A 16,958-nucleotide genomic window follows, 5' to 3' on the forward strand; every position below is an offset into this window, starting at 1 on the left:
GGTAGACATGGATAGGTAGATACACACAGACAGACAGATAGACGGACAAATAGATAGATAGATAGATAGATAAATAGACAGCAACGAACAGAGTGAAGGCAACAGCACAAAACGGCCAGGGAAATATTGTAGCATTCAGGCCTCGGCGCAATTCACGAGCGGGGCAAGCGGCTGCACGTAACACTGGACGGGGAATCAATCTGCCCGCTGTTATGGATGACCAATTACACACAACGGGATGCAGCATTAGGTAACACTGAGGGGGTTTTCTTCTTTCCTTCTTCTTTGTCGTCGTAGAATTAACCAGTCCCTAAACATCTCGGCCCAAAGCACAGACGTTTGACAAAGCTTTTCGCATAGGAGTTTTGAGCATTTCAATGGGTAGTTTTATGACCCTGGCGGTGGTAGTTTGACCCTTCTCCTGGACCATGAACCTAAAAAAAGAACACTTATTAGAACCCTTCACCAGTCCAGCAGCCATATTCTTAAACATTTAGGCGCCCAAACACACACATTTGACAAGGCTTTCGTATATAGGAGTTTTGAGCATTTCCACGGGTAGTTTTATGACCCTGGTGGTGGTAGTTTGACCCTTCTTCTGGACCATGAACCTAAAAAAGAACACTTATTAGAACCCTTCACCAGTCCAGCAGCCATATTCTTAAACATTTCGGCGCCCAAACACACACATTTGACAAGGCTTTCGTATATAGGAGTTTTGAGCATTTCCACGGGCAGTTTTATGATGCTAGTGATAGTTTGACAAGGCTTCTAACTATGAACGTGAAAAACACTCATGAGAACCCGACTAATCTCCTTTGTGGCCTTTGTGAAATATTGGCTGTAGGCTTTCGTAGAGGTTGTGTTAGTATTTCCAATGGGTATAGTTTTATAAGACGGGTGATAGTTTGACAAGGCTACGGCACCATGAACGTGAAAAACATTCATGAGAACCCGATTAATCTCCTTTGTAGCCTTGGGAAATATTGGCTGTAGGCTTCCGTAGAGGTTGTGTTAGTATTTCCAATGGGTAGTTTTATGAGCCTGGTGATAGTTTGACAAGGCTTCTGCACCATGAAAATGAAAAGCACTCATGGGGAGCGGCGTTGCCAGATTATCGTATCCACCATTGTACTTACCGTTTTTAGACACTTAACTATAGCAAAAAGACACTAATAATTAAACCTTTCAACGGGAACTATAAATAAATGTAGTTCTTGGAGTGGAGGAGACAGTTTTGGGGTAGGAAATCGGAAAACATAAGAGGCTAAGTACGACAATCTGGTAACGGTGACGGGGACCCGACTAGACTCCTTTGTGGCTTTGGGAAATAGTTGTTGTGTGAGCTGAAAGTGTCTGAGAGTACGGGTCCAGCCTCCTGCCAGCTGTCGGGGTGTGTGGCGGCGGGGGGTGACCTGCCCGCCGCCGCCAGCACAGGTGTAGCTTTGTCAGGTCGGACAGCGAACACCTGGGAGTTTTTTTTTTTTTTTTGTGTGTGTGTGTGTGTGATTGTAAGCGTGTGTTTGTGTGTTTTCGATTACTAGGCAGAGTGCACACGTTATTTAATTATTTTATCTATATCTTTCTATCTATTTTTCTTCCTCTTTTTATCTTTTTTTCTTTTCTTTCTATCTATCTTATTTCATGTGTGTGTGTGTGTGTGTGAGAGAGAGAGAGAGAGAGAGAGAGAGAGAGAGAGAGAGAGAGAGAGAGAGAGAGAGAGAGAGAGAGAGAGAGAGAGAGAGAGAGAGAGAGAGAGAGAGAGAGAGAGAGAGAGAGAGAGAGAGAGAGAGAGAGAGAGAGAGAGAGAGAGAGAGAGAGAGAGAGAGAATTTTGCAAACCGAATTCCATATGCTTGTAATGGTCAATAAACATCTATATCTATCTATCTCCGTGTGTGTGTGTGTGTGTGCGTGTGCGTGTGTGTGTGTGTGTGTGTGTGTGTGTGTGTGTGTGTGTGTGCGTGTAATTCACTCCTCCCCTCTCTTCTAGTTTATTTTTTTCATTCTGTTCCCAATTTTAGTGCAACCATTTTTCTTTCTTCTGCTTCCTCCCTCTCCCTCTCTCTCTATCTCTCCCTCCTTCTGTTGTTTATTGAAGCGGTGCCCAAACAGCCGGCGAGTCGCTCTAACGTATTGGTGACTGCTGTCCCTCCTGCCACGCGCGGGGAAAAATAACGAAGGACTGTCTGCGTGCTGGGCGGCGGGAAGAAGGCGGAGGGTGACGGATGATGCAAGGGGCTGAGGGGACCGAGGACGTTACGGGGCTAGACGATGCTGGTGTTCGGTCTGGGCAGCTAATGTAAGGGAAGGACGTTGGCTTGTCATGGTGAAGGTTATTGAATGTTGGCAAGGAGTGTGAAGAAAAGCCTTAGCTGTCTTAAACTTATAGATAGCAAACACAGCTTCAATGTTAGCTAAATACAAGTGAAAATAAGAATACATTGATAGAGAAAGAAGAGGAAAGACGTTGGGTTGTCGTAGTAAAGGGTTATTGGATGCTGGGAGGAGTGTGAAGAGGGGTTTGTGCGCTGTGAAACTTATAGAACACATCAGTTAGCTAAATACAAGTGAAAATAAGAATACATTGATAGAGAAAAAAAAGACGTTGGCCTGTTATGAGTGACGGTTATTGAATGTTGGTGAGGAGAGTGAAGAGAAGTCGTAAGAATCTGAAACATAGAAAACAAACACAGCTCTTCAGTTAGCTAAATACAAGTGAAAATGAGAATACTTTGACAGAGAAAGAATAGGAAAGACGTTGGCTTGTCATAGTAAAGGGCTATTGGATGCTGGGAGGAGTGTGAAGATGAGTTTGAGCGCTGTGAATCCTTTAGAACACATTGGTTAACTAAATAGTACAAGTGAAAATAAGAACACATTGATAGAGAAAAAATAGGAAGGACGTTGGCTTGTCAATGTAAACGGTTAGTGAATGTTGGGAGGAGTGTTAAGAGGAGCCTTAGCAGTGTAAAACATTAGATGAGATTAGGGTAGCCAACGAGGCCAAGAGCGATCCCAAGGGCTTCTTCAAATTGTACAGGACGAAAACAAGGGACAGAATTGGACCGTTGAAAACAAACACGGGCGAGCTCGTTGAGAATGGAGAAGATATGAGCCAAATGATGAATGACTATTTCCTCTCAGTTTTCACGCAGGAAAATCTAACAACGATTCCGGAGAGAGTTCAAATATATGAGGGTGACGAGCACGACAAGTTGAGGGATGTGATCATCACTAGGCAAGTAGTCCAGGATGAGATTGGTAGGTTGAAGAAAAATAAATCGCCGGGCCCAGACGAAGTATTCCCAAGGGTTCTGAAAGAGTGCAAGGAAGTCCTTAGTGGCCCTCTTGCCGATATCTTTAAGATGTCGGTAAATTCTGGGTATGTGCCCAATCAATGGAAAGTAGCTAATGTGACGCCGATTTTCAAAAAGGGAGACAAGTCAGCCACCTCAAACTATCGCCCAACTAGCTTAACATCAGTTGTAGGAAAGATGTTAGAGTCAATTATAGCCCGGAGCATTCGGGACCATCTAGAAAAGCATAATTTAATTCATGATTCACAACATGGGTTCACAAAGGGTAGGTCTTGCCTTACTAACCTGTTGTCCTTCTACACTAAAGTAATCGAGGCGGTTGACAGAGATGAAAACTATGACATATTATATCTAGATTTCAGTAAAGCGTTCGACAAAGTCCCTCATCACCGGCTATTACTAAAATTACAGGCTCATGGCGTAGATGGGAAAGTTTTGAACTGGATCAGGGCGTGGCTTAGTGGTAGGAAGCAGAGAGTGCAAATCAATGGTAGGAAATCTGAATGGGGCAGTGTTACGAGTGGAGTCCCACAGGGGTCGGTGCTGGGTCCTCTGCTTTTTATTATTTACATCAATGACTTGGACACAGGAATTAGTAGCGATGTCAGTAAGTTCGCAGATGATACCAAGATCGGTAGAGTAATCCAATCAGACAGCGACGCTACCGTTCTCCAGGATGAGCTTGACAGACTATGATTGGGCGAGGAAGTGGCAGATGGAATTCAATGTCGGGAAGTGTAGCATTTTGACCGTAGGTAGGAATAACCCCTTACACAATTACTCCTTAAATGACACTCCTCTAAGCAGGTCTGGGCGTGAGAGAGACTTAGGAGTCCTAGTGAGCGCTGACCTCCGTCCTAGGGCTCAATGCATTCAGGCTAAAAATCGGGCAAACAGAGTACTAGGTTTCATCTCAAGGAGCGTGAGCAATAGGAGCGCTGAAGTCATCCTCAAACTTTACTTAGCACTAGTTAGACCTCATCTCGATTATGCAGTTCAGTTCTGGTCCCCCTACTATAGAATGGATATCAAGATGTTAGAATCTGTACAGAGGAGGATGACAAAGATGATTCAGGGGGTGAGAAACTTGCCTTATGAAGACAGGCTGAAGCAGTTAAATCTACACTCTCTAGAAAGGCGAAGGGTGCGAGGAGACTTGATCGAAGTTTATAAATGGATGAAGGGATTTAATAAAGGGGATGTCAATAAAATTTTGAGAGTGAAAGAACCAGGTAGGAATTTCAGATTCAACAAAGACATAGGCAAGAATTGGTTCACCAATAGAGTGGTGGACGAATGGAACAGGCTTGGGAGCCATGTTGTGGGTGCCAATACCATAGATACATTCAAGAAGAGGTTAGATAAAGCCATGGATGGTGAGGTAGGGTGGGGTTGAGTGTACAGGAGCTGCCTTGTATAGGCCAACCGGCCTCTTGCAGACTCCTTACGTTCTTATGTTCTTATGTTAAACACAGCTCCAAGGGCAAGCAAATACACGTAACAATAGCTATGCGTTAATAAGCAAAGGAAAAACGCTGGTTAGACAGAGTGAACGATAATTCTTTGCCCCACGAAGTCTGGAAGGGACAATAGAAAAATATGTTTATCTGTGTCGTATTGTAACGAGAACTCCAACAACTAAAAACGATGGTGGTTTTTTTTAACGATAAAAGTTCAAGCAGAATCAGGCCTTTGTAAACACCAGGGGTGGATCAAATACAATTGTATTTGTATTTGAATTGTATTTAAATACAATTTTAATGCATTTGTATTTCTATTTGTATTTTGACATCCAGAGATAAAAGTATTTTGCATTTGTGTTTGTATTTTGGCACCCATAAAAAAGTATTTTGTATTTTTATTTGTATTTTGGCACCCAGAAAAAAGTATTTTGTATTTGTATTTATATTTCGAGTCAAAACCATTTGAGGAGGATAAATACTGTTAAGGAAATATAAAAAGAAATAATGTTAAGCCGCGTTAAGGAGGAGGACGAAACAGATTAAGGTTGAAGGCGAAGGAGGAAAGGATTAATGTCATATCACGGGGAAAGCGGAGTAAGGAGAACATTAAGGTTGAAGGCGAAGGAGGAAAGAATTAACGTCAGATCACGGGGAAAGCGGAGTAAGGAGAACATTAAGGTTGAAGGAGAAGGAGGAAAGGATTAACTTCAGATCACGGGGAAAGCGGAGTAAGGAGAACATTAAGGTTGAAGGCGGGGGAGGAAAAAAAATAAGGGTGGGGAGTAAGGAGGAAATTAACCTCAGGTCACATGGAGGAGGAGTAGGAGAGGATTTAGGGAGTTACTGAGGGATGGGTGGCTCGGAAGAAGGATCCGCCCGCAAAAATGTGTGACGTCACGGAAATGGGAGGCATAGGGGATGAGATGTGAGTGAAGACGACGAGAGACAGTAAACCGATCTACTGCCTTAACTTGGCAAATGCACTTCAGTCATCTATCAAAAAGAGGTTGCATCCATTTCTTGAGCGAACTGATGTCATTGCCGCAGCTGTCATGGGCCCCAGGTTTAAGCTGGCATGGATGCCATGTAAGAAAATGCTAAAGGAAAAGGTTTCCAAGATTGTGCACCTAATTATTTCCGAATCAACTCAGTCGACCTTGAAGAAGAAAACATTTCAAGAGAGTGTTTTGCCTACATGCCTCCAGCTGGGCAAATGATGGCAAGTGCATCAACAAATGACACTACAGTGGTGAAGGCAGAACTTGAAACGTACCTAGAAGAAGGTGTTTTGCCTTTTGATGTCAATCCATTGAGGTACTTGCGTGATGCAAAAAGCTTCAAAAATTTGAAGCACTTTGCCAAGAATATTCTAGGGTGCTGTGCAACAACATGGACGCCCCGGGAAGCATGTCACATCCACGAACATAAAAAAAGTCCCCGCAGAGAAATTAAACAGCTGTCGTGATGATAACAGAAAAAGAGCAAAGGGCGGGAGGCGAGGGGGATGAAAGGGATGGAGGGAGATGAAGGGGAGGGAGAATGGAAAGGAAAGGAGGCTGATGAAGAAGTTTGAAAGAAATATATGTATAGAGAGCAAAGATGAAAGAAAGGGAGAAATAGAATGAAATAAAGAAGAGAAAAATAGAGGAACAGACGACTAAAGAGAAGTGGCAGCCCAATACAAATGTTAGGAAACTTTAGTGGGCCGTCCTCGTGAGTCAACACGCTCACTGGTGTTCTCCCTCAGCAGGTGTGTGAATGCAATGTACCTGAAAGACGTTAATTGGTGAACCAATTCTTACTATGTAAAATCAATCAATCAGTCAATCAGAGAAAGAAAATATAATTAAAAAGAAAAATTGAAAGTAAGAAAGAAAAGGGAAAAGGATGCTGCGCCGGAAGCCGCGGCGAGGATTCCTTATGATGTTTGTGCGCGTCCCCGAGGCCCATCGGTCCTTCATCCAAGAACCGATAAACGCGGTGAGAGAGAGAGAGAGAGAGAGAGAGAGAGAGAGAGAGAGAGTGTGTGTGTGTGCATACGCTATCTTCTCACGTAGTTGACTTCTCTTTCGGCCACCTCTTCGGATTCTTTACAGGAGAAGCGAGTAGCGGGCTTTTTTTATTGTTGTTTCCTTTTTGTGTGCCCTTGTGCTGTCTCCTTTGCTGTAAAAAAAAAAAAAAATAGCTGTGTGTGGCTGCGGTAGGTACTCATCTCCACACCGTTGACCCTTTGAGCTTGTGGCAGGCAAGAACCTGTTAGTTACCTGCACCATCTGAGAGGGTGTTTAGTAAGGCCGGCAATTTTTACACTCCTAAGCGAGCAAAACTCTGCCCGGAAACCTTCCGGGCATTAATGATGATAAAATGCAATTATGATGTGAAGTGTTAACTTGTGAAAAAATTATCTTTATATTTTTTTTTATAATTTCAGGAGTATTTTTATTTGTATCTTTGAAATCTAGAATAGGAGTATTTGTATTTTATATTTGTATTTTCAGATTCAGGAATAGAAGTATTTGTGTTTGTATTTTTAGATTCAAGAATAAAAGTATTGGTATTTGTATTTTTAGATTCAGGAATAGAAGTATTTGTATTTGTATTTGTATTTTTAGATTCAGGAATAGAAGTATTTGTATTTGTATTTGTACTTTTAGATTCAGGAATAAAAGTATTTGTATTTGTATTTGTATTTTTGGAATCCCGAACAAAAGTATTTGTATTTGTATTTTTGGAATCCCGAACAAAAGTATTTGTATTTGTATTTGACTTATAAAAAATCAGTATTTGATCCAACCCTGGTAAACACCGACGCTGACAACTTACTATTCAATGTTTGGTCCATTTTTTATTCGCAGTCCCGTTATGGTAGCGGAACGGCGCCATTATTGAAACTGATGTACGAATGTGCGCGTTGCAGTAATGGACAGCACGCATTTGTCGGGGTACCGAGTGCACGGATACAACGCTCACAATGGACGCATTTCCTAGCTTAAAAAAAAGCGTCATAGCCGAACACTAAAGGGTTAAATGCAGCCTCGATGAATAACAAACACCACAAAAGTCTGCTGAACCACAACACGAGCAACTCTTATCCCTGAATCACTTGACGAGGACGAAAAGTGTCCGTGAATCAGTGCTGAGCAAATCCTCGCGGCTTTAATGACGAGAATGCACAGCGGACGTCACTTTACAGAAGCCTCGAATTGTGAAGACACAGGAATGCCGACGTGTAAGCCGCGTTGTACTGAGTCACGTGACGGGAGGTACATGACTGGGCTTGGCTGCAGCCGCTGATGTTTTGAGGCAATGGTTACCCTCGCTGGCTTTACTGCGTCCCTCGAAAAAAAACAAAAAAACTAGGGGGTGTTAGTAATTTCCAGGGTGAGCACGAGCGCTGGGGAAAGTGTGGGATATATGGCTGCGGGAGAACCGCCCTTCTCTGTCGACGGCGGGGGCATCGTTTGTGTGACTCTGCGGTTGCGAGGGTGTGCGCCTTGCCGTGGCTGCCCCCGTTGTCGGGAATCCAGGTCTGATATATAGATAGATAGATAGATAGATCTTATCAAGAGCGTGGGCCACTGTTGAGAGTTTTGTGCTAAATGCAAAAATATCTGCTTTCCTAACTTAAAACTAGTCTTCTTAGCCTTACCACTGTTTATTAAATCTGAGAGAATATTATCTTTATATGCAAAGGGGGACGTGGAGGGAAAGACCCATTCCTAGGGGGACGTGGAGGGAAAGACCCATTCCTAGGGGGGGCGTGGAGGGAAAGACCCATTCCTAGGGGGACGTGGAGGGAAAGACCCATTCCTAGGGGGGGCGTGGAGGGAAAGACCCATTCCTAGGGGGGCGTGGAGGGAAAGACCCATTCCTAGGGGGGCGTGGAGGGAAAGACCCATTCCTAGGGGGACGTGGAGGGAAAGACCCATTCCTAGGGGGGCGTGAAGGGAATGACCCATTCCTCGGGGGACGTGTAGGGAAAGACCCATTCCTAGGGGGGGCGTGGAGGGAAAGACCCATTCCTAGGGGGGACGTGGAGGGAAAGACCCATTCCTAGGGGGGACGTGGAGGGAAAGACCCATTCCTAGGGGGGGCGTGGAGGGAAAGACCCATTCCTAGGGGGACGTGGAGGGAGACCCATTCCTAGGGGGGGCGTGGAGGGAAAGACCCATTCCTAGGGGGACGTGGAGGGAAAGACCCATTCCTAGGGGGACGTGGAGGGAAAGACCCATTCCTAGGGGGGACATGGAGGGAAAGACCCTTTCCTAGGGGGACGTGGAGGGAAAGACCCATTCCTAGGGGAACGTGGAGGGAAAGACCCATTCCTAGGGGGGCATGGAGGGAAAGACCCATTCCTAGGGGGGGCGTGGAGGGAAAGACCCATTCCTAGGGGGGGGCATGGAGGGAGAGACCCATTCCTGGGGGGTGCGTGGAGGGAAAGACCCATTCCTAGGGGGGCGTAGAGGGAAAGACCCATTCCTATGGGGGCGTGGAGGGAAAGACCCATTCCTTGGGGGGCGTGGAGGGAAAGACCCATTCCTTGGGGGGCGTGGAGGGAAAGACCCATTCCTAGGGGGGCGTGGAGGGAAAGACCCATTCCTATGGGGGCGTGGAGGGAAAGACCCATTCCTTGGGGGGCGTGGAGGGAAAGACCCATTCCTATGGGGGCGTGGAGGGAAAGACCCATTCCTAGGGGGGGGGGTGGAGGGAAAGACCCATTCCTAGGGGGGGCGTGGAGGGAAAGGACTATTTTTCTGCGTGCTATTAAAGAGGTTAAGCGCCGCTGCTCTCCACATTAATATTGCTGCTGCTCACGAGAAGAAAACTCCTCCTCGCTAAACACATCACAGTTTGTTTTGCGTGGAGGTATTTTTTATCAATATCTTCCGGCCCGTGACCTTGACCCAGCGGCGCGGCGTGAGTGGCGGCATTTACACGCTTATTGAAACCACGGATCGGACGCTTAAAATTCAGCTCGTAATGTTTCCTGCTGGCGCGGGCGATGGCATGAGGCGATATTAGTTTTTTTTCATATTTTTTGTTCATATTTTCATATATTGCTCGGTCGGTCAGTAGTCTCTCTCTCTCTCTCTTTGACTTTCTCTCATCCGTAATGGCGCCTCTACCCTCTACCCTCTCTACTGATGGCGCCTCTTCCCTCTGTCTCGCCGCTCCACGCCCCAGGACCGCCAAGCCTCCATATATAAATAGCTCCATAATTCGGCCTCAAGGTGGGATGGGGCGGCGGCTGTGGTGAAGGTGTCTCGCTCTCCCTCTCTCTGTATGCCTCTCGTCGCTTCCTCTCTCCCTCTCGTGATGATCCGCCGCTATTCTTGACCTATTGTTGCTAAGCTAAGAGAGCTGTTGTGAGTTTTAGACGCTTTCGACTCTCACAACATTTATTTCCAAAGGGTTCTCATGAGTAGTATTTTTTTACGTTCATGGTGCAGAAGCCTTGTCATACTATTACAAGGCTCATAACACTACCGTTGCCAATACTAACACAATCCTCAGATTCTTTCGGCACTCACAACAACTATTTCCCAAGGCCACAAAGAAAGTTAGTCGGGTTTTCATGAGTATTTTTTCACGTTCACGGTGCACAAGCCTTGCCAAACTATCACTAGGCTCATAAAACTGCCCTTGGAAGTACCTACAACGCCTACGAAAACCTTATTAAGTATTTCCAAAGGCCAACAAGGAGATTAGTCGGGTTCTGATGAGTGTTTTTTCACGTTCATGGTGCAGAAGCCTTGTCAAACTATCACTAAGCTCATAACACTACCCTTGGTAATACTAACCGAAAGCTTTAGCAAATGTGGGTGTGTGAGCCCCTAAGTGTTTGAGAATATGGACCTACTTCAGAGAGAGAGAGAGAGAGAGAGAGAGAGAGAGAGAGAGAGAGAGAGAGAGAGAGAGAGAGAGAGAGAGAGAGAGAGAGAGAGAGAGAGAGAGAGAGAGAGAGAGAGAGAGAGAGAGAGAGAGAGAGAGAGAGAGAGAGAGAGAGAGAGAGAGAGAGAGAGAGAGAGAGAGAGAGAGAGAGAGAGAGAGAATCATTGCAGTGTTTTAAGTGTTTTGTGATTGCAAACTACATATTTCCTCCATATTTCTGTGTTTTGCAATATTGTATCGCTGGGCATAAAAAATTCAGGCGGTGCGCATGACGTATGGCTTATGGAAAAGTGGTATTTTTGGCAACTATCTCGGGCATTTCAATTTTTATCCAATACTGTATGAGACTCAATGTTTTATGGGCGACCCTGTGGGGGATGATGACAAGGGGGGCACGAGCGCCGAGTGAAGGACGGCCGGGCGTGTGGTGGAGCTATGGGACAAAAATAATGAAAACTCGAACCTGTGCATTACTTATAGGCGGGGAATTATTGATTAGGATTCTGACAGCCAAATAGTATTGTTCACCAGCACGAGACTGGAGCGTTATGTTTGTTGTGGGCAGACAGGAAACAGGGAGATGAACTATACAATCTGTTTTCTCCCCTATAAAATAATGAAAACTCAAACCTGTGCATTACTTCTTATAGGTGGGGTAATATTGACTAGGATTCTGACAGCCAACTAGTATTGTTCACCAGCACGAGACTGGAGCGTAATGTTTGTTATGGACGTAGAGAGAACTTGGAGATGAACTTTACAATATGTTTTCTCCCCTATAAAATAATGAAAACTCGAACCTGTGCATTTCTTATTTTAGGTGGGGAAATATTGATTAGAATTCTGACAGCCAACTAGTATTGTTCACCAGCACGAGACTGAAGCGTAATGTTTGTTGTGGGCAGACAGGAAACAGGGAGATGAACTATACAATCTGTTTTCTCCCCTATAAAATAATGAAAACTCGAACCTGTGCATTACTTATAGGCGGGGATTAGGATTGGCCTGTTTAGAAAGCGGTGGTTCAGACAGTCAGGTAGTATTGTTCACCGGGGCAAAGGGGAAGGGTTATTTTTGCTTTGTTTTGTGGACTGACAGGGAACAGGGACATGAATTATACACATACAAGTACGATCTGTTTCACTCCCGTATTTTTATTTACCTTTCTTTTCTATAGAGTAAAGGAGGCAGCTCAAGGGCAAAGCAAATGCGTTACAAAAATAGCTCACTGGCGCATTTGTCATTACCTTCGTATAGTGTTATGATTACCATCAGATTGAAAGGAATAATCTACGTTGATTAATATTCATGTTCCAGTAATTATCACTCGTCACTGAAGAACTGTGAAATGTTTTGATTTGTTTAGGTTATATAATATATCAAGTTTGTCGCTTTTGAAGGTACTTACGATTCATATATGTACTCTCAGACGCTTCCAAGGCTCTCACATCAACTAATATCAAAGGCCGAAAAGTAAATTAGTCGGGTATTCCTGAGTATTATATCCTTTCATGGTGCAGAAGCCTTGTCAAACTACCACCAGGGTCACAAAACTACCCATGGAAATATTAACACAACCTCTACGAAAGCCTTATCAAGTGTGTGTGTGTGTGTGTGTGTGTGTGTGTGTGTGTGTGTGTGTGTGTGTGTGTGTGTGTGTGTGTGTGTGTGTGTGTGTGTGTGTGTGTGTGTGTGTGTGTGTGTGTGTGTGTGTGTGTGTGTGTGTGTAAGCCCCGAAACGTTTGAGAATAGGGGTCCAAGTAACACGCACTCAGTCATGGGAGCTGCGCATGTGAAGCAAACACAGGTGACGTAATCGTGAGGAGAGGAGAGGGAGAGGAGTGGCAGGGAGTGTGAGAGACAAACATCACGGCGAGCAAGGACCAGACGAGCAGCAACAGCGCGCGACCTTCCTCGTCAGCGCGCGACCTTCCTTGGGTTCACACGTGACTTTGCCCCGCTGCTGTGTGGTGCCAACTCGCTCTTTCCTCTGTTTTCCTCTGCTTTCGCGGTGTGAGGCGTTCTGTGCTTCTGTGAACTGCTGCTGTATTGGAGGACTACAAAACCAGGAGGATTACCCTGCCTTCTACTACAGACCGCTAAGTGTTCTGATTTAGTATTTACTTAGTTAGATAGTGATCCACAGTTACTCCTAGGACAAGTGTATTAAGCTTCCCACATCTACACTAAATTCAACATTCTTTCACGCCAACCCAGTGCTACACGGTTTTATATTGCTTCTGTGTTTTTTATCTTGCTTTGTGTTTTCTTCCTTCTATTATTAGGATACTTTACTGTGCTGTGATAATAGTACAACGTGAATCAGGCGACAAAAGCTACGTTAATTTCTAAGTCCACACAAAACACTAGATAATCCACTTTCCGCGCAAACCTAGTGAACACAGTTATTATCTTCTTTACATAAGTGATTTCTCAGTATATTAATATTGGCCTATGTTTTGTCTTGGTGGGTAGAAATAACCGCGCCTTTTTACCCGAGACACACCTTTTCCCTGGGAATTGACCTGACTGCGACCTCACAGCAGCTGTTGGTTTGTTTTCCTAGATACACATTTTTGACCTGACGACCTCACCGCAGCTGCGTACTTTGTTATCGTCTTAACGCGCCTAATTGTTTCCGTCTTGCCTCGCCCATATCTTCACCATGACGTCCCTCAAGCGTTGTTCTGGGTGTGGCCTTCGCATGGCCAAGCAGTACTTTCTTTCCAAGGACGTTTGTAGGTTCTGCGTTAAGACTCAGAAGGATGATCAGAGGATCATAGAGTTAGAGAATAGGGTTACGACTCGCCGCCCAGGTACACTTACTGGTTAGTGCAGCAGCAACAAGCCCCGCCTTCTCCTCCTCCCTTTCCTCTTCCTCTTCTTCCTCGTCCTCCTCCTCTCTAGTATTGTCTTCACCCACACAGCAGCCCCTCCCATCCTCCTCCTTTTCCTCCTCGACCATCTCCGATCTCCCCGCTTCCCACCCCTCCTTCTCCTCTTCTTCCTCCTCCTCCTCCTCCTCCTCCTCGCCTTCCTCTTCCGTCCCTCCCCCTCTCCCTGCCCACCCTCCTCCTCCTCCTCCTCTCCCTCTTCTCCTCCTTGTCCTCCGCCTCTTCGCTCGTCCCTCCTCCCACACCTGTCCTTCACCTCCCCTTCCCCTCTTCCTCCTCCCTCTCCTCGTCCGTCCTCCCTCCCCACCTCACTCTCCTTTCACCTCCTTCTCCTCCTCCTCCTCCTCCTCCTCCTCTTCCTCCTCCTCCTCCTCCTCCTCCTTCTCCTTCTCCTCCTCCTCCGCCTCCTCCTCCTCGCCTTCCTCTTCCGTCTCCCCTCTCTCTTCCCGCCCACTCTCCTCCTCCTCCTCCTCCTCCTCTTTCTCCTCCTTGTCCTCCGCCTCCTCGCTCGTCCCTCCCTCCAACACCTGTCCCTTACCTTCCCTTTCCCCTCTTCCTCCTCCCTCTCGTCCGTTCCTCCCTCCACCACCTCACCCTCCCTTTCTCCTTCTTCCTCTTCCTCCTCCTCCTCCCCCCTTTCCACCTTCCACCTCTTCCACAATTTCTCCTCGTTCTTCACAGCAGGTCCCTCCCTCCTTCCTGCTCTCCCTCCCCTTCACCCACCCCTCCTGGCCCCCCTTCCGACCTTCGGGTTCTTGTTGTTGGTGATAGTCAGGTTCGTTATGTTGACAGGTATTTTTGCTCCAAGGATAAGAACAGGACGAGGGTGTGTTTCCCAGGGTCAGGGGTGGGCCATATATCAGACAGGATTGAGGCGTGTATGGCAAGCGAGGGATCGAACCCCATTGTCTTTCTCAGCTGTGGCGGAAACGACGTTTCTCGTGTGCCAAGCGAGGACCTTCTCAGGCGTTTTAGAGAATTGTTAGGCAGGATACGTGACGCTGGTGGGTCGCCAGTAGTGTGGCGTCCTGCCAAGGAGGGCGTTGGCGATGGATAGCTGTCCATGGCGATAGCAGTGAACAGCAGACTTGCTGAGCACTGCGAGCGCAATGGGTGGCTGTTCGTCGACAAGTGGGACCTCTTCTTTGGCAACGACGCCCTCTACGCCCGTGACGGATACACTTGACGTTCAAGGTGTTGAGGCTCTCAGACTCCCTTGAGCGAGCACTTGGTACCCTGAGGGATTTTTTAGTATAGGCGAGGGGGGGAGGAGTAATGGGAGCAATGGGAGGAGTAATGGGAGGGGACATCTAGCTCATAATATAACCAGGCAGCTTAGAAGTAATTCTAGAGGAGTAACAGAGGACGGGCTAAGAATCTTCTATACTAACAGCAGGAGCCTCAGAAACAAGATAGACTTACTATGGGGTGAAGCTTGTTCAGAAAATTTTGACATAATAGCGATCACTGAGACATGGATAGACACTTCTAATAGAAATTTTAGATCAGAATTTGAAATAACGGGTTATCAGATGTTTCACAAAGACAGAAGGGGCAGAAAGGGAGGTGGAGTTGCGCTATATGCTAAAGACTCACTTAAATGTTTAGTTAACAACTCAGTCAAAACTAACATGGATTCAGAATCAGTTTGGGTGGACGTTTACAAAGGGAAAGAAAAACTAACTCTAGGAGTTATATACAGGCCACCCAACCTTAACAGGCAGGACACGAGTATATTACTACAGGAGATTGGCAGGGCGAGTATGAGTAGAAATGTCTGCGTAATGGGGGACTTTAATTATAGGAATATAGACTGGGAAGATCTAGTGGGTGACCTGGAAGCCGAGGACTTTCTTGAAGTTATACAAGATAATTTCCTTAAGCAGGTAGTTACTGAGCCTACCAGAGGAGATAACATATTAGACTTAGTCCTAACCAATAATGGGAACTTGCTACGTGAGTTGGAGGTGGGCGGAGAGTTAGGAAATAGTGATCACAGAACGGTTCGTTTTAGCTTAGACTGGGCGGTAACCCGCGAACCAAACCCAGTGTTAGTGCCAGATTTTAGAAGAGCAAACCACGAGGGGCTTCGAAGACATCTTGAAGGGGTAAACTGGGATAATTTAGGGATTCATGAGGGCCAGAACTGCGGATTGGAGAGCCAGGAGAACCAGGTAGAAATGTCTTACAATAATTTAGTTAGAGTAATAGTAGAAGGGGCAAGAACAGCATATACCACAGCGAACACTTAGAAAAGAAAACAATGATCCTAAGTGGATGACTCGTGGACTAAAACACGAGATTGGGTTAAAGAAGGAATTTATCAGAAAATAAAGAATGGGAAACACATCTCAGGGGCCGGTACGTCGAACTATCTAGATTAGTTAAGAAAACACCAGGATAGCAAAAAGAACTATGAGATCAAAGTAGCAAATGAGGCGAAAAGTAATCCTAAGGGCTTTTTTCAGATGTATAGAACAAAAACACGGGAGAAAATTGGACCGCTGAAAACAAACACAGGGGAGCTAGTAGAAAATTACGAAAATATGAGCACATTGTTGAACGACTACTTCCTTTCAGTATTCACAGGAGGATCGAACGACTATACCGGAAAGAGTTCAGGTGTACGAGGGCGGGGATGGCGATAAATTGAGGGATATAATCATTACCAGGCAAGTAGTTCTGGATGAGATAGATAAGCTTAAGAAGAACAAGTCGCCAGGTCCTGACGGGATATTTCCGAGGGTATTAAAGGAGTTAGGTGATATAATCAGTGACCCACTAACCGACATCTTTAAGATGTCGGTAAATACTACTATGTGCCGAGCCTATGGAAAGTAGCTAATGTGACGACGATTTCTTAAAAGGGGGACAGGTCAGTTGCTTCAAACTATCGCCCAATTAGCTTAACATCGGTTATAGGGAAGATGCTGGAGTCCATAATAGCCAGGAACATTCGGGAGCATTTAGAGAAACATAGCTTAATTCACGACTCGCAGCATGGGTTCACAAAAGGTAGGTCATGCCTCACCAATCTCTTGTCCTTCTACAATAAAGTATTTGAGGCGGTTGACAGAGATGAAAATTATGATGTAATCTATCTTGATTTTAGTAAAGCGTTTGACAAAGTTCCTCACCAACGACTGTTGCTTAAATTACAGGCTCACGGAGTAGAGGGTAAAGTTTTGAACTGGGTCAAGGCGTGGCTTAGCAATAGGAAGCAAAGAGTGCAAATCAATGGTAAAAGATCTGACTGGGGATGTGTTACGAGTGGGGTCCCACAAGGTTCGGTATTAGGTCCACTTTTGTTTATTATTTATATCAATGACTTAGACACAGGAATTAGTAGTGATGTTAGTAAATTTGCAGATGATACCAAGATCGGTAGAG

Source organism: Eriocheir sinensis, chromosome 20 (assembly GCF_024679095.1).
Source record: "Eriocheir sinensis breed Jianghai 21 chromosome 20, ASM2467909v1, whole genome shotgun sequence".
In the NCBI taxonomy this organism is placed as follows: domain Eukaryota; kingdom Metazoa; phylum Arthropoda; class Malacostraca; order Decapoda; family Varunidae; genus Eriocheir; species Eriocheir sinensis.